Consider the following 22,149-nt stretch of genomic DNA (forward strand, 5'->3'; position numbering starts at 1 on the left):
CCCCTTCCTTACTGACGCCTCAATATAGAGACGATCATTCCAGTCCAAAAGAGGGCAAGACACAATCAAGGAAGTCACTCAGGGGAGCATAAAATGTATAGGCCGCAATGGCGCAGTACTTCCAATTACGCTTCGCCACAGCACCGGATAAACAGACTCCCTGTAGCGACAATCGGAGTGTTTAAGAAATATACGGTCTCACCTGCCGACCTTCCGACGCTATGAAGAGTGAAACAAGCGCCGCATTAAGGAGGGACACCAGAGGCCTCAGTGACGTCGTCGAGCTATGCAAGCAGAGAGGAGATTGCCACCGTAATTCGGGTCCAGCCGACAGTGACAGGACTCCAGAGGAGTAGTTGCTGCAAATTCCAACGCCTCTGGTGAGTATGCGGTCACTGCGTGAAGAGTTCAGTGCGGAGCTCAATAAGATGCGACTGCTCCCGCTCGCGGCTAACTCCGCCCCCCGTTGCAAATCATTTTCAACTGGTACAAACCTCCCTTTTCAGTCCCCTTACAAGATGTATTGTTTAATCTCTGGTCCCCTCACCCAAAGGACCAGCTCTAAGTCAACTGATTGAAGTGCTGCTCCAAACAGGATTCATCACAAGGTCCTACTCCAAACTTTTTCTCCTCACAAAAAGAAGACATCTTCAGACCAGTCCTGCTTAAGAAACTTGAATACCTTTATACAAAAATTCAAAATGGAACTGGTGTGCGGTCAATCATAGTATTCATGAAGCCAGATTGCTTTGTGACAATCGACCTTTAGGACGCATACCTTCATGTAACCATATACTGTACTTACAAGCATTTTTCCAGTTTGCAATCTGGGACCGGTTCTTAAAATATTTAGTCCTTCTATTTTGACCCTGCACATAGTTCCTTGGGTTTTCAAAGGTCCTAGCACCAGTAATCACTCACATGAGAACAAATCTGTTTGTGCTGGCATCATTATGCCTATAAATTTGGAGGAGGCATGCCCCCTTAGGAAACCGGCGCATCAGAGGAGAAAGACCGGCCTGGCGGCGTCCCCACCGAGATCGCAGGGGTGTTCCTGCCGGCCCACTAGGCCCCCAGGGTGAGATCCTGACATTACCCCCCCGAGGAGGGGCCACCTAAGATGGAATTGTTTCCTGAGTCGATCAGCCCAAATGTCACAAACAGGAACCCAAGAATTCTCAGGGCCATACCCTTTCCATTGTACTAGGTATTGCAACTTACCCCGCACCAGGCGAGAATCAAGGAGTTCTTGGACAACAAATTCAGGCTGACCCCCTTATCAACACTGGGGGAGGAAAAGATTGAGGACGAACCTGTGAGGCTGGTTTCAAAAGGGATACATGAAAAGAATGATATTTTAAAATTGTCAGGTAATTGGAGATGAACAGAGGAAGGATTGATTATTTCAGTAATAGGGTATGGACCAATAAACCTGGGTCCCAACTTGAGTGAAGGAACCTTAAGCCAGATATTTTTTGTGGATAACAAAACCGAGTTTCCTACCTGGTACTTGGGTGCTTCCCTATGAGACCTATCAGCTGCCTTTTTTTGAGCGGCCGTAGCTGCAGAAAGGGAATCATGCCCCCCAGACCAGATTTTGGCAAATTGTTTTACAGAAGAATTGACAGATGGTACAGAGGATAATGAACCAGAAAAAGAAAATGCTTTTGGATGTAAACCATTAACAATAAAAAACGGAGATTGACCAGTAGAAGCATGAGTTGCATTATTGTAAGCAAATTCTGCCCAAGGTAATAGTTCAGCCCATGAGGATTGGGAACCTGAGACCACCTGCGAGCCTTTTCCTCAGAAGTTAGATGACTTATGCCCAATTGCATGGGTTCTTCCTGAGGTAGAGGCACAGAGGGGTTAGATGGTTTAGTATTAGTAAACTAGGGAAAGTTGTGCTCACCACTAATTTTTGCAATGAGGCTGTGACCACAAAATACATATAGACAAATACAAGAGGTCCTCTGCACTCAACCTATTATCAATATATTTAAGACAGAGAGATGTTGTGCAATATGCTACTAAAAAATGCCTTACCCTTTAAACAAAACAGGGATTGTTTGTCCATTGTAAAGTTCAGGGGGAGAGGGATCGCCCATGCACTATGGCCACAACACAATAGTAGTATAAATGTCCTTTTATTTCTTAGTCAAACTTAAACAAGCTTTATCTTCTGCAGGTACAAATGACAACGTTAACAAGCTGTATCTTCAGCAGTTAAAAATGGCAGTTTGAACACAGTTTTCAGCATAAAGTAACATTGGCTTTCATGTTCAGCAAAACTGACAAATTAAACAGTTCATTTTCCCATTCAGGGATCAGGCTCACCTAGCCTTGCAAAACGTTGAACTCCCAGTCAGGAGAGCAGTTTCCAAACAGACTTCTCTCGTGCAGACCTCACGTGTGTCTACCAACCCCCTTCCTGAACTCTCAGGGCTCTCTTAACTCCTGCACTGCTGCAGTAATTAACCCTGCTGTGCACCCTCCAGGTACCTGAATAAAGGGGAAATATAACTGTTGTCCAGGACCCAACCCTGGAGTCATGTACATATCCCCTCCCTCTGCCTCAATCCGGCGGTAGAGGCAAACCATGTCCCTAAACAATGTACCCGGGATAGTGCATCTGCATTTTGGTGTAGCTTCCCAGGTCTGTGTTCTACATCAAAACTGAAATCCTGGAGGGCTAAGAACCAACGTGTCACCCTTGCATTGGCCTCTCTATTCTTTCTCATCCAAGTCAAGGATGCATGGTCTGAGACCAAACTAAATTTTCTTCCCAGAAGGTAATAGCGCAAGGAGTCCAGGGCCCACTTTATGGCTAGGCACTCCCTTTCGACTACTGCATAATTTTTCTCTGCAGGAGTCAACTTCCTACTGAGGAAAGCTATCGGGTGTTCTTCCCCATTGATATCCTGTGAAAGTACAGCCCCAAGGCCAACATCGGAAGCATCTGTCTGTACTATAAACTCTCGACTAAAGTCGGGCTACCAAAATGGGGTGTTGGCACATGTGAACTTAAGTTCTTTAAAAGCCTTAATCATCACAGACTTCCTGCCCTGAGTCAAGTCTGTCAAAGGGGCAGCCAAGGTAGCAAAATTGGGCACAAACTGTCTGTAGTAGCCCACTATACCCAAGAAGGCTCTTACTTGTCTCTTAGTCAGTGGCCGGGGCCAATTCAGAATTGCCTCTACTTTATTGAATTGGGGTTTTACAATTCCTCTGCCTACAATGTACCCTAAGTATCGGGCTTCCTCCATCCCTAGGGCACATTTCTCTAAATTTACCTTTTTTAAAAGAGTCTAGCATTGCCTGGACTTTTGGCAGATGGGATTCACAGTCAGTGCTGAAAATTACAATGTCATCTAAGTAGACTGAGGTGTACTTAAAATGAGGGCGCAATCATTTGTACTTTGCCTTTTGAAAAGTAGCTGGGGCAGTCTGTAGCCCAAAAGGCATCCTTTTGTACTGAAAATGCCCCTCTGGGGTAGAGAAGGCAGTTTTCTCCCTTGCCTTTCGGGTTAGAGGTATTTGCCAATACCCTTTAGTAAGATCAAGAGTGGTGATATACCTGGCTGGTCCTAACCTCTCAATGAGTTCGTCAACCCGAGGCATAGGGTAGGCATCGAATTTGGATACCTCATTCAACTTCCTGTAATCATTACAAAACCGTATAGTCCCATTGGGCTTGGGGACTAAGACAATTGGACTTGACCACTGACTCTGTGACTCCTCTATGACACCAAGTTGTAACATTTTCATTACTTCCTCTGAAACTGCCTGTCTGCGAGCTTTAGGAATGCAATATGGTTTTACACACACCTTCACATTGGGTTCAGTGATTATATCATGCTTTATGACATTGGTAAGCCCAGGTAACTCAGAAAAAACATCTTTGTTCCTCTGCAAAAACTCCTTAACTTGCTGAGTCTGAAACCTTGACAAGGAAGAAGCTACTTTTATAGTATTTACCTTATTTTGTCTTTCAAAGCTCGCAGTAGCCCCAGCAGACACTGCTTCCCTATCTCTCCAGGGCTTTAGCAAATTAACATGGTAGATCTGGTAGGGTTTTCTTTTCCCTGGTTGTAGCACCCTGTAATCTGCCTCCTCAACCTTTGCAACAATTTCAAAAGGTCCTTGCCACTTAGCTAGGAACTTACTCTCTACTGTAGGGATGAGTACAGCCACTCTGTCCCCTACCTGGAAATGTCTTATTTTGGCTGACCGATTATACACCCTACTTTGGGTTTCTTGGGCCTTCTGGAGATGCTCTTTCACCATTGGCATTACATTAGCAATTCTCTCCCGCATTTGGGCAATGTGCTCTACAACACTTCTATATGGGGTGGTCTCACTCTCCCATGTTTCTTTTACCAAATCAAGTAACCTCCGAGGTCGACGCCCATACACCAATTCAAAGGGCGACAATCCTGTAGAAGATTGGGTTTCTTCTCGAATGGCAAAAAGCAAAGCTGGAAGCAGGCAATCCCAGTCCTTCCCAAACTTATGTACTACCCTCTTTAGCATTGTTTTCAGGGTTTTATTAAACCTCTCAACCAGGCCATCTGTTTGTGGGAGATAGACAGAGGTCCTTAGCTGTTTAATTTGAAATAGCTTACATAAGTCGGCCATGACCTTCGACATAAAGGGTGTGCCTTGGTCAGTATGGACCTCTTTAGGAAAACCTGTCCTTGTAAACATATGAAATAGTTCGCGAGCAATGGTTTTGGATGAGGAATTCCGTAAAGGAATAGCCTCAGGGTACCGGGTAGCATAATCAAGTATAACCAAAATGTATTGGTGTCCTCGAGCGGACTTCACCAAAGGACCTACCAGGTCCATAGCAATTCGCTCAAATGGCACTTCAATAATGGGGAGTGGTACTAAAGGACTTCGAAAGTGGGAGCCAGGGGCAGTTAACTGGCATGTGGGGCAGGAAGCGCAATATCTTTTTACCTCTGCCTTCAACCCAGGCCAGAAGAACCAATCAGCTATACGTGCCTCTGTTTTCTCAGCTCCCAAATGCCCCCCTAGTACATCATTATGGGCTAAGTCCAGTACCATCCTTCTGAATGGCTGGGGAACTAGTAACTGCTCAACCACCTCATTTCGGACCTGAGTGACACGGTACAGGAGGTCACCATTAACTGCAAAATGTGGAAATTGCTTATCAAGCTCAGGCTCTCGTGGGACCCCATTTACCACCACTACTTGTTCTCTGGCATGTACCAAAGTATGATCTCGCATCTGGGCAGTACTAAATGCTCCCCTAGAAACATCTAGGTCTGGAAGTACAGGATGGGAGGATGTTTCCTCATCATCCTCCCCAAGCATGACCTGTAACCGGGAAAATTCCCCCCCTCAGAGGTTACTTTAGTCTCCGGACTTGAGTCCTCAGACCCAACCTTTTCCCTCAGGACAACACTTTTTGCAATTTCATGATTTACAACATTTTGTTCTGGCAGTTCCACACAATCCCCTTCTTTTAAGGGTTCTGTGGAAGTGTCACTTTCACTCATAACCTGTATTGGTTCAGATACTTTAGTTTGTCCATTACCCCACAGTTCCCTGAACAATGGAAAGTCTCGCCCAAGAATTACCTGGTGCAACAATTTTTCTACCACACCAAACTCATCAGTAATGGTGCCACAAGCAGTGGCAATTGTCTCTGGCAGTAGTGGATATGTCAGATTGTCCCCGTGTATGCAAACAACACTGAGAGTTTTTGCTTCCTGACGAATCTTCTTGGACACTTTCCCTTGTACAAGTGTAACCATACTCCCTGAATCAAGCAGGGCTTTACCAGAAACACCGTTCACATACACTTTACATTCAAAACATCCTTCTGGCAAATCAGGACCTGCAATGCAAACTGGCTGAGCATAAAAGGATACTCTCTGTAGGACATCACACTGCATGGGTTCCACCTGTAGGGGACACTGAGCCCGCATGTGGCCCCATGCCTGGCACCGCCAACACTGCACACCCCCAGACTTCTGGGGTGTTGGGGGGCCTGGCTGTACTGCAGGAGGGACAGTGGATAATATCTTGTCGCTGTCCTTTATGCTGGTTCCAGGGTTCCGCGAAGAACTCTTTCCCGCGGAGGTGAACTTTGCAGCCCGGGTTGGAGCGGGGTCTAGACTTGTCGGGGGTAGTAGCTCCTCCACTGTGGTGTATCTCTCCACCATCTCCACCAGCCGGTCCGCTGTTTTAGGGTCTCCATGACTGACCCAGCGCTGTAGTTCAACTGGCAGCGACCTCAGAAACCGGTCTAGCACGAAGCGTTCCACTATCTGTGGACCTTTGAGTAGCTGAGGCTGCAGCCACTTTGTTGCCAGCTGTATTAAATCATACATTTGTGACCTCGTGGAATATTTTTCCGATACTTCCAGCTGTACACCCTCTGTGCCCTGACTGCTGTGGTCACTCCCAGATGGGCAAGGATCACTGCCTTGAGCCGGTCATAGTGGAGGGCATCTGCAGGGGTGAGGTCATAGTAAGCTTTCTGCGAATCCCCAGTCAGGAATGGGGCAAGGAGACCAGCCCATTTGTCTCGGGCCATCCTTCCCGCTCTGCAGTCCTTTCAAAGGTCATCAGAAAGGCTTCCACATCATCTGTGGGCATCATCTTTTGCAGGATATGGCTTGCCCTTATTATTGTCTGGCTGTTAGGGTTAACCACTGCTGTTTCTCGCCCATAAGCTAGCTGTTGTACTGCCTCAGCCAGCATTTTGGACTGTGCCTCTGTAGAATCCCGCTGGGCAGTGGCTTGAGCTGTAGTAGCTTCCCTGAGTGTAGCCAGTTGCACTTATGTGGCTTTCTGCTGAGCTGCCATGCTTTGCTGCAACTGCACTGTTGCCATGGCCACTTGCCGTAGCAACTCCACCATGATAAACAGGAGCCTGGCCCTTTAAATGTCACTTTTTAAACGGCAAATTTTCCTTTGTGGTCTTTTCTGTAGTGCAAATGCCCGCAACCGAGCACCAGTTGTAAAGTTCAGGGGGAGAGGGATCGCCCATGCACTACGGCCACAACACAATAGTAGTATAAATGTCCTTTTATTTCTTAGTCAAACTTAAAACAAGCTTTATCTTCAGCAGGTACAAATGACAACGTAAACAGGCTGTATCTTCAGCAGGTGAAAATGGCAGTTTGATCACAGTTTTCAGCATAAAGTAACATTGGCTTTCATGTTCAGCAAAACTGACAAATTAAACAGTTCATTTTCCCATTCAGGGATCAGGCTCACCTAGCCTTGCAAAACGTTGAACTCCCAGTCAGGAGAGCAGTTTCCAAACACACTTCTCTCATACAGACCTCACGTGTGTCTACCAACCCCCTTCCTGAACTCTCAGGGCTCTCTTAACTCCTGCAGTAATTAGCCCTGCTGTGCACCCTCCAGGTACCTGAATAAAGGGGAAATACCCACCCCTGGAGTCCTGTACACCATATATTGCAATATATTTAAGATGGTCAACTACGTCAAAGTCATCCCATATCTGGCCAGTCCTATGCTCCATTTTCATCTGATTCATTAAGAATTCTATTGCTTCATTATACATTTTACAAAGCGACTAGGTTTTACCTGCGACTAGCTGATTTTGAAGTAAAACTCCCAAACTTGGCTGCCCTTTTATTAGACACCAGTGGGTAGTAGCAGTATGCACAAAATGTCTCTGTCTTAAATATATTGAAAATGGGTTGAGTCTATCTACCTGGATGGCTAGAGACATTAGATCATCCAAATTAGTAGCCAGAGGGTAGTTTACTAAGCTGTCATTGACAGTATCAGAGAGCCCTATCCGGAATTGGCTACAAAGAGCCATGTTGCGATGGGTCCAGTCTGCGAGTCAGTTTATGGAAGCCTTGCATCAGGTAGTCTTGCTTCCACTCATGATCCTCCAAGCACTGTAGCAGAGTAATGAGGAGCGCTTCAGTGGTGGAAGGAGCAGCAGCAGCATGACCTTCGTTTTCCGTTTTATGGCCCGTTTTAATGTCACGGTCGGCACCTATGCTAAGCATCCTGGCTCTTGCTTTAAGAGAGGTGCCAAGCGAAAGGTTCTGAACGAGCAAGCTTGCAGCTTTTGTTGATTAAAGCATATTCAGCATGTTATTTCCCCTCCCTTTGTGTTTTATTGCTGTGGTATTACCCAAAGCTTATTATTGTGCTGCCAGGGATGACCAGGAAAAAGAAAAATTGTTTCATACTTACCGTAATTTTCTTTTCCTGGTCATCCCTATGGCAGCATACCCACCCTAGCTTGTTTGTGCTGGAGGAGGAGGTACTTATGGGTATGGGAGGCGTGTTGTTTTTTTCTGCTTATTCAACAGGGAGAGAGCATACCCGAAGGTTATTATTATTATGCTGCCATAGGGATGACCAGGAAAACAAAATTACGGTAAATTTGAAACAATTTCCTTGTTATGGCTTACCACATCAGTCTAGAAGACAATGAATAGAACAACAGTGCTGTACTGTGCTGGAAAACGTACAAATTCCTAAGCCACCTTAAAGACTTATTAAAAGGGAAAATGCACACTCACCCTGCAATAAGCACAGTCACTGAATAGAAACCCATATAAAATCTGTTACTGTCAGATGTCGGAAATTAGAAATTATTAGGAACAGGTATAGGTAAGAGAAGGTATAATGACACCAAATCTAGGGGTTGTTAACTGACAGTTCCGGTACTTTTCTGAGAGTATAAAAATATATATCTACAAACTTAACAGGATGAACTTACCTCCACGTTCTGCAATATAAATTTATACTTTTTGCCAAAGCCACCCACAAAAGCTACACAAACAGTGGGATTGATTTTTCATTACCTGAGCTCGGGTGCTTTCTCTCTCTGCAGCAGCAAAGTCCCATGTCAGGTGCAGGAAGCCCCAAGTTAAGGGGAGCTGGCACCCCATCCCCATCAAGGAAAAGCGCTTCCAGTCCTAACACACTTCAAGTGTCAGTGAGAGCCGGCTAGTTCTATTTTTTCTTAACATGCGACGTTTACCTCCCTTTACCCCCTCTCATCCGGTAGACTTTGCTGGCACTGGCAGTGCTCTTGGCATCTCGTTGGCAAGTATAATACAGAAGTGCTGTAAATAGACACCGTAGTGCTGCATCAGGTCAGGTGGTTTTGTACAACCTACAATTTAGTTTCTGATGCTGCTGTTGGAATACAGTTCTCAGGTGCCTTAATAATTCACCTTTTAAAAAATCATTTGGTATTATGTAAACAGTGATATTCTGAAACAATTTTTAGAAGTAATTGGTTTGGGATTTCAGCAGGTATCTAGTTGCTAGGGTCCAATTTACCCTAGCAACCAGAATAATTAGGAGACGGCCTACATAGAAGACATGTAAAGAAAATTAATAATAACGTTTTAGCAACATATTTTGGCAGCCATGATCAATGACTCCACATCTGAGAGCTGGAAAAAGGCAGCAGAGGATGGAAAATAATTCACAGACTATAAAAATTAATACCGTCTGAAAAGTTGCTAAGACTAGAACATTCTATAACACCTAAAACGAAGTGAAAGGTGAATTTCCCACTTAAACTAGTATGGTACAATTGTAGTGCGAGAACTGGGTCTGGAATTCAACAAACTTCCTAAGGCTCATTGACAAACACAGCCCACGGTGATTCAATTCACCAGATTTTTAACCAGAAAAAGTGTTATTCCTTCCAGTGCCATCTGTATGCTGTGTTGCATCTGGCACACGTGTGCAATGTGCCCTCATCAGAGAAGTCTGGGCAAGCATTTTTGCATGAATTTTAGCACAACATAATTGTGGTTGCACTCAATAAATGAGTATTTTTTATATTAATTCTCTATCTCAGTATCTCCTGTGCTTGCTTGATGGTAGTTTGGTGTTGGTTGAATTTTCACTCCCACATAGTTACTGGAAAAGTGTCCATAGACGACAGATGGCTTTGCTGACAGTCACGCAGAGAATAGTGGAATATTCAGGGTTTAAATGACAACAAGCATTATCTGATATTTAAATAGGGAAAATGTGCCCCTTTTTAAAATATAAGGAAGTTAGCTGTCACTTAGCTGAAGTGTTCCATAACTTCAGTGGCATGACGATAAAGGTCACAGAAGTCCGAGGTGACTAATGTACAGGTACGGAGAGAGGCTAAAATAAGGCCTAGATATTTCAAGAACAAAGAGGCCCAAACAACCCCTCCACAGGAATGAATAATGAAAGTCTATAGCGTCATAAAGCAGCCCTTATAATACACAGGTTTCAGTAAGCTACGTGACAAATATTACTGTATGTAGCTATGCATTGATTATACAGTAACTTATTCAATAAGCACAATTTATAAGGATATGTTTTACAGCGACAAAAAGCTCCCCTCCCTTGACAGGTCATATAACATTATGCTGTTTTAACAATACTGTTCTGGAAATACAAATAACATAGCAATTCTATAAATATCATAGTGTGGCTTTTATAAAACAGTATTCTTTATATGAGACAATATAAAGGATCTGTAATCAGCATAAACTACTGTGCAGTGGCATATAAACAGTTTTTAACAGGTTTGTAAAACATTAGGCTAAGTATTACTACCTGAAAGACAATAGGAAAATTCTCTTAGTCCTGCACACGGGAACTGGTGCATCAAGTAAAAGTTCCTACCTTGGCTGAGCACATTAGTTCCCTCTGCAGTTACAGGGCAGGAAGTGTTCCTGGAAAATACAGTCTTACAGGAAACAAATATAAGTAAGTGCTGAATTGTTTTATTGCACAAATTTTATTAGGGGAGTGCTTAACTTTATACCTCTGCCTAAAGCAGACAACACTCAGTGCAAGGATAGTGCCTCAGGTCTCTTTTGAAATGCACCATGCAGTGTGCAGAATGCAAAAAAATGGCAGATTACCCCTTTTGTCTTAAAATATAAGCCTGTTTTACTAAAATGCTTACTAAACAGTAGCAGAGTCATCCTCCTGAAAATATCTCCTAGTTGTATGATGTCAATTTCCCACAATAATAATTAGACTCTGCACATAAAATTCAATCTGAGAATGGCCCATGTGCATAAAAGAGCAGATGGAGAGAGTCTTTATTGTGACATGGTAAGAGGTTGACTTAAAGAGGAGTCCTGCATGGGTCCCGCACCCATCACCCAATATGTTGCCCTACTTAACCTGCTACATGACCCGGCCTTAAAACTGGAGATGACATCACTGTAAACTGGAAGTGACATTAGGTCAGATGATGGGTAAGAGGACAAATTGTGCTAGGTGAGGTGGGGAGGACCATTCCCACACCTCAGCAAGGTACACTGGCAGGTCACTCAGGGAATCTGAACTTTCAGCCCAAATGCTTTGCAAGTATTTCACAGGTTCCCAACTAATGCAGGACTCTCAACTCAAGGTGCCAATTTGGGTCCTTTACACTGATTCAGCAGCAGAATCATCTTTATAATCAAAAGTTGTCATTGGAAATAAACTTTCCAGTAGGGCCCAGTAATATTGTCCTGTTTTTGGTTACCACCTTTCAAAAGCCTTTCAAAGCCAGGTTTATGTTGTTTTTATTAAGGATGCAAAGTTGGATCTGTAACATAATCAACTGGGGAAGGGGGGAAGTGTCAAGGTTGGAACGTTGCAAGTTTACAAATTTACAGGCAATTTGTAATGGCAGTCTTGTTATTAGCCAGTGACATTTTAACCAGGTGACAACCCTACCCCTGTTTCATAATAAATATTTTTTCAGCGCTTCATCAATGATTGGGCCCTCTGATATCTTGTATGTATTTGTATACAGTACAAACTAAACAATCAGAAGAAGTTTGCATTTGAAGTAACTTTTATTACATTATCTATAAAGCTCCTATTTTTACAAAACTGCATTCATTGTTTTTGTATGTAACAACACACACACACACGTGTGTGAGGTCAGAGTAATCATCCATCCATTTTTTGTACGATGGAGAACGGTCGTTTAGTTCATCAGACAGGTCAGAATATTTCTCTCAGTTTACAATCTCTTTGCATACATTACCTATCTTACAATATCCATGGGTTGCTGTCACTACTTTCCTATGATTGCTGTCTTCAATTGCTGGCCAGAACATCATACTATTTGTTATTTTTCCTACAATATTAAAAACCATTCCATATTAGGCATGTAAAGTACAATGAAATAAAAATAAAGCAAGGCTTTGGTTTCGGCATTCTGTGTTATTTACCAATCACTTTATTGAAAAAGGTTAGAATATATTTAGTATATATGCTTTATCAAAGATCCCCTATTAATATCAACATTTTACATATGCTTTGTATGCATAGAACTGGAAAAGTCCACAATGTGAGGCAATGGTTTTTAATTTTGTTCTATTACAAGCACCTCAAATAAACCCATCTTCTATTTACCTGCAATTTGCTTTCCTCTTTATCTTTGTAGTATCGCAACTCCTGTGCTCTTAAGACAAACCATCTATGTTGCCAGTTCTTCATAATATTTCTCCTTTTTTTCAGCCATCCGGACTTCAGTGTTTGCTCTTTTTGGAAGGGGAATATTGTCTCAATGGGATTAGGCCCTCTGTTCACTCCCATCACCAGCCTCTTTTTCAGTTGCATTATTGTTCATTGTTGGTCAGACAAGATCAATGGAAAAAATGGGGAGTTGTATTTCATTTAATGTGAACTTCAATTTGTATTATATATTAAATATGGTAGACACCATTGGAAAAATTGGCTTCATGGGATTTAGAGATTGGAAATTATTATTTCCAAGAAATATATAAATATTGTGTGCTGCAAGGTGTCTATGTTGTCAGGCTGCTGTCTCCTCCATTATTTATTCTTACAGGCATAAAACATATTTCTTGCTGTTTATATGAATATTACAGTGGACATTTAGCAATTCCAGCAACACCTTGTATCACTGATTTTAATTAATGGAGAGAAGTCTTTTTTGATCTGCCTTAAGATGCCAATTAAAAGAGGGTGAACAGAGGCAAAAATGTAATTAAAAAATAAACTTAAATACTATTTTCTATGTTGGTTTTCTATTTTAAGACTTTTTTTCCTTTTTTTATTCGTAAATTTTAATTGTGTTTTCAGGCAAAAAAATAGACTATTTACAAAACAATTGTAAAATGGAATACAGAAAATTGTTAGGGTGTTATCAAATTTATCGAACTTTAGAGTAATGTTTATTTTTTAAACTCTAATAAATTTTTGTGAAAATGTATTCAGAATTCGAAAAATTTGAATGTCTGGAATTCATTGAATAGTCCCTATCCAAAAACTTGAACCAAATTCGAATCAAGTTTCCTCCAAAAAAAAACTTGATTTTTGCGCGTCAAATGGTTTTGACAATTCTTTTCTCCCATTGGAGTCTATGGGGCATCATTTTCTAAGCGAAACTTAGCAAAAATTTGGCTCATCACTCAAATAGTTCAAGCGACCTCTGCCATTGACTTCTACAAGAACTTAGGTGGAGAATAGTTGAATTGGAACTGTTTCCAGGGTCAAGGTGTGATAAATCTCACATTCGAGTTGTTGTGTTTAAATTCAAATTTGTGAGTTTTAACCCGAAAAATTTTAGAAAATTCGAATTTACCATTTTGAAAACCAATTGTAAATAAAAGAAACAAACTTAGCAAACAGCCTGCCTGAGTTTTGTTGCAAGATTTTGTTACTAAAGAATAAAGTTTGGGAATGCGAGGAGCCATGATGACATATCTTTCGATGTATAAATTACTGAAAGCATGCGGGCGTGGCCTTGATGCTTAAGCTTGTTATATTTGCAATTGAAAACCAATTGTAAATACGATAACAAACTTAGCAAACTGCCTGCCTGAGTTTTGTTGCAAGAGTTTGTTACTAAGGAATAAAGTTTGGGAATGTGAGGGACCATGATGGCATATCTTTCAATGCAAAATTTACTGAAAGCATGCGAGCGTGGCCTTGATGTTTAAGCGATATGATGCATCTTGTTTAAGCTCCATATTTCCAGGGCAAACAGGTGGATAACGCCAGAATCAGTGTTCGGTAATAGAGGGAGAAAGTGAGTAAACTGCACTGATGGGGAAAAAATGTTCCCGCAGTAGAGAGCAGATTGTTGTCTAGCCAAGATGGCAGCGGATTCGCTCAAACTAAGTCACGCTCCAGTGAAATATCCCCTCTAGCAAGCCCTCTTCCCTTTGATGATCCCACAGACAAAGAAGTGCTACTTTCGCAACCTCTGCTCACCGAATCTAGGATAAAGCAGCTTCTACATTCAATAATAGGTGAGTTGAAACAAATGATGACGGAGCTTAAAACTGAACCTATACACATAGGTGAGTTCACGTCTCATATTGAAAACAGAATTTGGAAAGTCACTTAATGACTTAAAATATGCTAATAAGGTGCTGGAGGACGAAGTCACTGCTCTTAAAATTAAATTATCTAACCTGGAATACATAATAATCTAAATTTAAGAGGGAAGAGGTGCCCCCAAACCAACTTTGTGCATTTTATCACTCGGTGGTTAGGACATCCCTTCCTACCCTTACGTAGCATGCCTAAGCTAAAATCAAAAAAAATCAAACCTAACCTCCACCGTATAGGATATAGGAACCACAACGGAACTCTCCTATACTCAGATGGTGCGGAGAACTCATCAAAGACGAACAACGACGAGATCCAGCGCAGCAAGGCAAAGAAACTAGCACAATATGCCAGAGACCCACTACAGCAGAGCTCCAGCAAAAACATGTCCACAGCACAAGAACAGACACCAGGGCACAATAACACAGTGACAGACATGGAATATGCCACTACATCGGCACCTGGGGCCGCAACCCCTCCCCCACTCCCAGAGCCAACGTTATCTGAAGTCCTAAATGCCATAACCACAAACCACACAACCCTCGTGGGAAAAATGTATGAAATAAAAATGGACTTTGCGATTTTAAAACACGACCTGCAGAAATTAAGGGAGAGAACGGGGGAGGCAGAAAGAAGGGTCTGTGAACTAGAATACCTTACAAAACCACTACCAGCCCATATTATCAATACTGAGAGGCAATTAGTACAGCTGGAAAATAAGGTGGATGACTTGGAAAATCGCCTCCGGCGAAACAATATCAGGATATTAGGCCTTCCAGAAAGGGCTGAAGGGAAGAACACTGAAAAATTTGTTGAGCAATGGCTGAGCAATACCTTTAGCAAAACAGCTTTCTTGCCAGCATTTACGGCGGAGAGAGCGCACAGAGTGCCAGGCAAAGCACCACCTCCGGGAACTCCACTGCGCCCAATTATAGCATGGGACAGAGATACAGTATTACAAGCTGCAAGGAAAGCTGGCAATCTAAATTTGGAAAGAAAGAGAATTTCAATATACCCAGACTTTTCCACGGAACTGAGGAAACAGAGAGCCAAATTCACTGAGGCCAAAAAACAACTGAGGCAAAGACAAATCCAGCATGCTATGTTTTTCCCTGCAAGGCTACGGGTTACAGATAATGGAAAGACATCCTTCTTCACAACACCTGAGGAAGTTATAGACTGGTTGGAGCAGAGACTACGCGGTTCACCAAGAAAGGAATGCTGACTGACACTTCAGAGGAGGAAGAGAAAGGAAAAAAGCAAAGCACTACCATTGGCTTCCTTTATAGCTCCAATAAGTCCAGAGACATTTATAAATTACAGTGACTTACTAAAATTCAGAAGTTAGGCCAGGTAACAGGAGCTAAGTGATAATAATACTATATGCAGGATAGTCATTAACACATTATCCCCCTATTAAGTGACCAGCTAAACCAGCTATACAACTAAAGCTGGCCATAGACGCAAAGATCCGATCATATGAATTGAGGATTCGTGCGATTTTTGGACCGTTTGTGGAGAGTCCAGACATTTTTCGTCATTTGGTCGATCGGACTGGTTAAAAGATTTCTGTCGGCTGCCGATAATTTCTCTGCATGTATTGCTGATCGTACGATTTTCAGTGGGATTCGAACGATTGGATCTTTGCATCTATGGCCAGCTTAAGAGCATGTTAACAAACTAAACCCAGGATTCAAATTAAACATATTGCGAAAGAGCTCAAAGAAGTATCCCGATATAAATAAACTCTTATGTTTATTTATAAATATAAGAGTTTATTTATAAATATAAGAACCTAAATATTACTATCAAGGAGACAGAGCACTATTTTCATTCTAAATTTGTAATGCATTTAAAATTTAGTTCCCCAGCAAACAGTGTGACTAAGTAGTAGGTAAATCGTAAGTGCAACACCGTTGCACGTCAACTTTTTCGGACGCCCATTGACTTTAACACTGGTGTCAAAATTTAAGCGAGCATATGAATTGATGTGGGCATCAAAATTGATGCACCCATCACTATTTCTAACACGAAACACATAAGGCGGTGGACACAATAAACAATTTCACTTTGATTCAATTGCCTGGTGGAAGATTGCCTTTATTGAGTGCCTGCTCCAAAGAATTTTCTGTCTTCTAAAAATGTCCAATTCCAGGTGCCCTCTGCAGAGTTACAGCCAAAGTGTATTGGTCCATACAATCCTTGAAATTCTAAGTCCTGTACTTGTTTGTTTAGAGCTACAAGCATCTGTTAAAATAGGTAATATGTTTCTTTATTGGAGGAAGTTAGGGGGTAATTGTGGTATGGTGACAAAAAGGTCCCCAGTTTCCTGGGGAAAAGTGATTGATGGTATGTATGTTGGGCCACAGATTCTCAGATATTGTTACTGAGGTGAGACCAGTAGTGCTCTTAGCAGAGAAACACTGTCTCTCTGCAAGGTTTTTGTAATTGTTGATCCGGGACTGGTCTTACTGGGAACCCGCAAGAGTAGGGTGGGGCGGATTCCCAAATCCGTAGGCCAGGTTTTCAAGAGGCCCTAGGCCTATTTAGTAGGGATGTAGCGAACCGCCGCCGATGTGTTCGCGAACGCCGTTCGCGAACACCGGCAAAATTTGCGAACAGTTCGCGAACTGTTCGCGAGCTTCGAACATCCGAAAATCGTTCGATTCGAACGATCGAAGGATTTTAATCGTTCGATCGAACGATTTTCGTTCGAATCGAACGAAAATCGTTCGATTTTAGCGATCGAATGGTCGAATGGGCGACCGATTTTGACGCGAACGCCTATTGGCGAACGTCGCGCGACGTTCGCGAACTTGCGGCGGACGCGAACAGTCGAAGTTCGCGCGAACTAGTTCGCCGGCGAACAGTTCGCTACATCCCTACTATTTAGTACACCTGATGCTGAGCAGCAGCGCTGAATGTGTCTGAGACAAACTGCTGTTATTGCTCAGCTTCAGGAGAGCATTTATTTTATTTAAGCATTTATTTTGTGAACCAGAAGGTTGGATTTTTTCTGTTGAACTGCTGTTTTTCGGTTACCTTCCTGCGAGGGGAAATTTCTGCAGCAGCTGGAAAATAAACACGGGCAGGAAGCCCTTAAACTGATCCTGGTGTGTGAAGTCGCCTCTTTTGCAGCCTACCAGCGAGTGAACCCCCACAATTGGTGTTTCGGATGCGGGCAGCGATTGCCACACATGGAAGTTGCCTAACCACAGTAAGTCTCCTGTGGGTATTGTGCGGACTGTATAGCTTATAAGTGGGATTTAAAGAGACAGTGCACTTAAAAGTTGTGAAATGGAGGATGTCCTCAAGGTTTTGCTGCAGTGCACTGCAACTTTACAGAAGGCCCACCAGGAGAGCCAGTTGCTAGAGCAGCAGTGTAACGCCACCCAGCAGGAGGCAAATCGTCTGTTGGAGGCCCAGATCACTGCACTGGCGCAGGCTGCAGAGAAAGATCGGCAGCTGCAAATTGAGGTGGTAAAACAACTGACAGCCAGGGTCTCTGGGGATGCTGCCCTAGTCCCCGGAGTGCCACGCTCCATCCCAGGCAGCCACCTCCTGCGAAGAATGACTGGGCAGGATGATGTGGAGGCCTTCCTCTGCACCTTTGAGAGGACGGCGGAGCAGCAAGCCTGGTCGAGGGAGCAATGGGCAATGATTGTTGCACCACTACTAGTGGGGGATTCCCAGAAAGCTTTTTATGACCTGTCCTCTGAGGACGCAAGGGACTATGACAAGCTGAAGTCTGAAATCCTGCGGAGACTCGGAGTAACCACCTCTGTGAGGGCACAGCGTGTCCACAGTTGGGAATTTAAGGTTAAGGGATCACCCCGCTCCCAGATGTATGATCTCATTAACCTTGTGAAACGCTGGCTGCAGGCGGACTTGCTTTCCACGCCTCAGATTGTGGAAAGGGTCACAATGGACCGATATCGGAGAGCGCTTCCACCTGAATTACGCTGGTGGGTAAGCCAAGCCGACCCAAATACAGCAGACCAGTTGGTGGAACTGGTGGAGCGATACCTTGCCGCTGAGGACTTCACTACGCGGGCGGTGCCCACCTCGAAGAGGACTCCTGCAGTGGACCGATCCAAGAAGTCGGCTACAGTGGAAAAGCCCAGCCCAGAGGACCCTAGTAATCCAGGTCTAGACTCGACAAGAGGAAGACCCCGTGGAGACAGCCCCCGCCAGACCCGAGGAGCTCCCCAGTGCTGGAGGTGCAGAGAGTGCGGACATATTGCCGCCAACTGCCCTGCTGATCCAGAACCCATGGAGTGTGGAACTGAGGGGAAGTTGTCTCTGTTCGCTCGACCAGGTCTCGTTGCGGATCCTGATGTACCAACTTGTGTCGTCCAGATTGGTAAGCGCACTTTGAATGCATTATTAGACAGGTAGCTTAGTCACACTGGTAAACACACAGCTCCTGAAGGACTGTCCTTTAACACAGCGTCAAGTAGGAGTGGTGTGTGTACATGGGGACTGTAAGAAATACCCCACAGCCTTAGTAACTTTTGTGACCCCCGCAGGGACTGTGTGCCATGAAGTGCCAGTGTCTCCCATACTCTTGCACAATGTAATTTTGGGCAGAGACTTTCCCTTATTTCATGAACTGTGCCAGGAGCAAGCTCCAGAGACTGAGAAAAGTTTTGAGCATGGTGAGGTGACACCCCACCCTATTGAACTGGATACTTCTATAGAAACAGTTAAGGACAATAGAGTGTCTGGGGGAGAGAAAACAGAACCACCCATGTCAGGTGTTATTGTAAGTGGTACCGAGGATGGGTTGGAAGATAGTGAGTTGTTTCCCTTAGCTGTATTAGCTGGTGAATCTGAGGTAACTGCGGAGACCATTGAGGAACCTAGCATGCCTGAGCTAGAGGTCTCCCAGGATAACTTCGGAACTGCCCAGCTAAGGGACCCAACACTCACTAAAGCTTGGGAAAATGTCAAGGTTAAAAATGGGAACCCCGAAAATCCTGGGGTAGATTGTGTATTTCCCCACCTTGCTGTACAAAATGACTTGCTTTACCATATGGACAAGGTTCGAGGAGAGATTGTGGAACAGCTAGTGGTCCCGCAGCCATATAGGAGAACAGTTCTCAATCTGGCCCATTCTCATCCACTAGGTGGCCACCTAGCGTATGAGAAAACTAAAGATCGAATGCTACAGCGGTTCTTTTGGCCGGGGGTACATGGAGATGTAAAGAACTATTGTGAATCATGCCCAGCGTGTCAGAAATCAGCCCCAATGCCCCAATGCCCCATTTTCGCAGCCCATTAGTTCCCTTACCTGTAATCGAAATCCCATTTGATCGTATTGCCATGGACTTGGTAGGGCCACTAATAAAATCTGCTAGGGGGCATCAGTATATTTTGGTAGTCATGGACTACTCCACTCGGTATCCAGAGGCTGTGCCCTTAAGGAACACCTCTTCAAAGACCATAGCTCGAGAGCTGTTCCACATGTTCACCCGCACAGGAATTCCAAAAGAGATCCTTACAGATCAGGGGACTCCCTTCATGTCTAGGGTGATGAAGGAATTGTGCAGGTTTCTCCAAATAAAACAGTTACGCACATCTGTCTATCATCCCCAAACTGACGGGTTGGTGGAAAGGTTCAACAAGACCCTTAAGGGGATGTTAAAAAAAGTGGTGGATAAAGATGGGAGGAACTGGGATTGTTTACTTCCATATCTCATGTTTGCCATTAGAGAAGTCCCACAGGCCTCTGCAGGGTTTTCACCCTTTGAGTTGTTGTATGGCCGCCACCCACGAGGGCTTTTGGACGTGGCAAAGGAGACATGGGAGTCTGAAGCCACCCCACACAAAAGTGTGGTAGAGCATGTTGCAGACATGCAGGACCGTCTTGCAAAGGTAATGCCCCTTGTGAGAGAACATATGCTTCAGGCCCAGCAAGCTCAAAGCCGCATATATAATAGATCGGCTCGTGTCCGAACTTTCCATCCTGGGGACAGGGTGTTAGTCCTGGTTCCTACGGTGGAAAGTAAGTTCCTGGCCAAATGGCAGGGCCCCTACGAGATTATAGAACGCGTAGGGAACGTTAATTATAAGGTGTCCCAACCAGACAAGCGGAAAAAAGAGCAGCTCTACCATGTTAACTTAATTAAGCCCTGGAAGGATAGGGAATCGCTGTCCGCCTGTCCTGCAGTTGTAGAGGTAAAGATCCCACAGGTGCCTGAGGTAAAAGTGGCTGAGACCCTCACTAACAGTCAGAAGCAGGAGATGAAAGAGTTTCTGATCCGGAATAGACAAATATTCTCAGACCAGCCTGGGCTTACGGATATTATTAAACATGACATTATAACTGGACCTGGGGTTAAAGTCAATGTTAAACCTTATAGGATACCCAAGGCATGACGCCAGGCAGTGACAGAGGAGATTAGAAGGATGTTGGAGCTGGATGTAATTGAGGAGTCCCATAGTGAATGGTCCAGCCCCATTGTTCTTGTTCCAAAACCGGATGGTAGCATCCGATTTTGCAATGACTTCAGAAAGTTAAATGAGGTCAGCAAGTTTGATGCATATCCAATGCCCCGGGTTGACAAATTGATAGAAAGGCTAGGGCAGGCCCGCTACATTACCACCCTAGATCTTACCAAGGGGTACTGGCAGGTACCCCTCACTGAAGGGGCCAAAGAGAAGACTGCGTTTTCCACTCCTGAGGGGCAGTGGCAATATAAACGCTTACCGTTTGGCTTACATGGGGCCCCAGCAACGTTCCAGAGAATGATGGACCGCATTCTCAAACCACATCGAGGATATGCTTCAGCTTACCTGGACGATGTGGTTATCTTTAGCCCAGACTGGGAAAGTCATTTGCCCCGGGTACAAGCGGTCCTTGACTCTATCTGGAAGGCGGGTCTGACAGCAAATCCCAAAAAGTGTGCAATGGGGTTAGAAGAGGCCCGCTATTTGGGGTATGTTTTTGGAAGAGGGGTAGTCAAGCCACAGGTGTCCAAAATTGAGGGAATTCAGGAGTGGCCCTGGCCCAAATCCAAGAAGCAAGTGAGGGCCTTTCTTGGGATAGTGGGATATTACAGGAGGTTTGTCCCCAATTTTGCCACCCTAGCAGCCCCGCTTATTCCATACATAATTATTCTTTAAGCGCTGTCAATTTCTTCATTTGTAATGATTTCTTATAAGTATGTGTATTGAGCATCTAGGGTACCCCCCCCTGCTGGTTGTTTCTAGCACTGCGGCCTGGCAGATGTTTATTATCCATTCTGAAATTCTCCCTGTCACATTTGATGACATCACTTCCTGGTGCAGAGAGGAAGCAGTCATTTCTGTAGTAACAGCCATAATTCACTACACTCTGTAAAATCCTCACCCATCCTTGTTTCCAAGCAGGCCTATCCAAGCATCGTTGGTAAGCTTCATTTTGCCTTAAAGGAAAACTATACTCCCAAAATGAACACTTAAGCAACAGATAGTTCATATCATATTAAGTGGCATATTAAAGAATCTTACCAAACTGGAATATATATTTAAGTAAATATTGCCCTTTTACATCTCTTGCCTTGAGCCACCATTTCGTGATGGTCTCTGTGCTGTCTCAGAGATCACCTGACCAGAAATACTACAACTTTAACTGTAACAGGAAGAAGTGATGAAGCAAAAGATAGAACTCTGTCTGTTAATTGGCTCATGTGACCTAACATGTATGGTTTGTTGGTATGTTTGTGAGTACAGTGAATCCTAGGATCCCAGGGGGCGGCCCTTATTTTTTAAAATGGCAATTTTCTATTTATGATTACCCAATGGCACATACTACTAGAAAAGTAT

The sequence above is a fragment of the Xenopus laevis genome, chromosome 7S (genome assembly GCF_017654675.1).
Source record: "Xenopus laevis strain J_2021 chromosome 7S, Xenopus_laevis_v10.1, whole genome shotgun sequence".
NCBI classification, from domain to species: Eukaryota; Metazoa; Chordata; class Amphibia; order Anura; family Pipidae; genus Xenopus; species Xenopus laevis.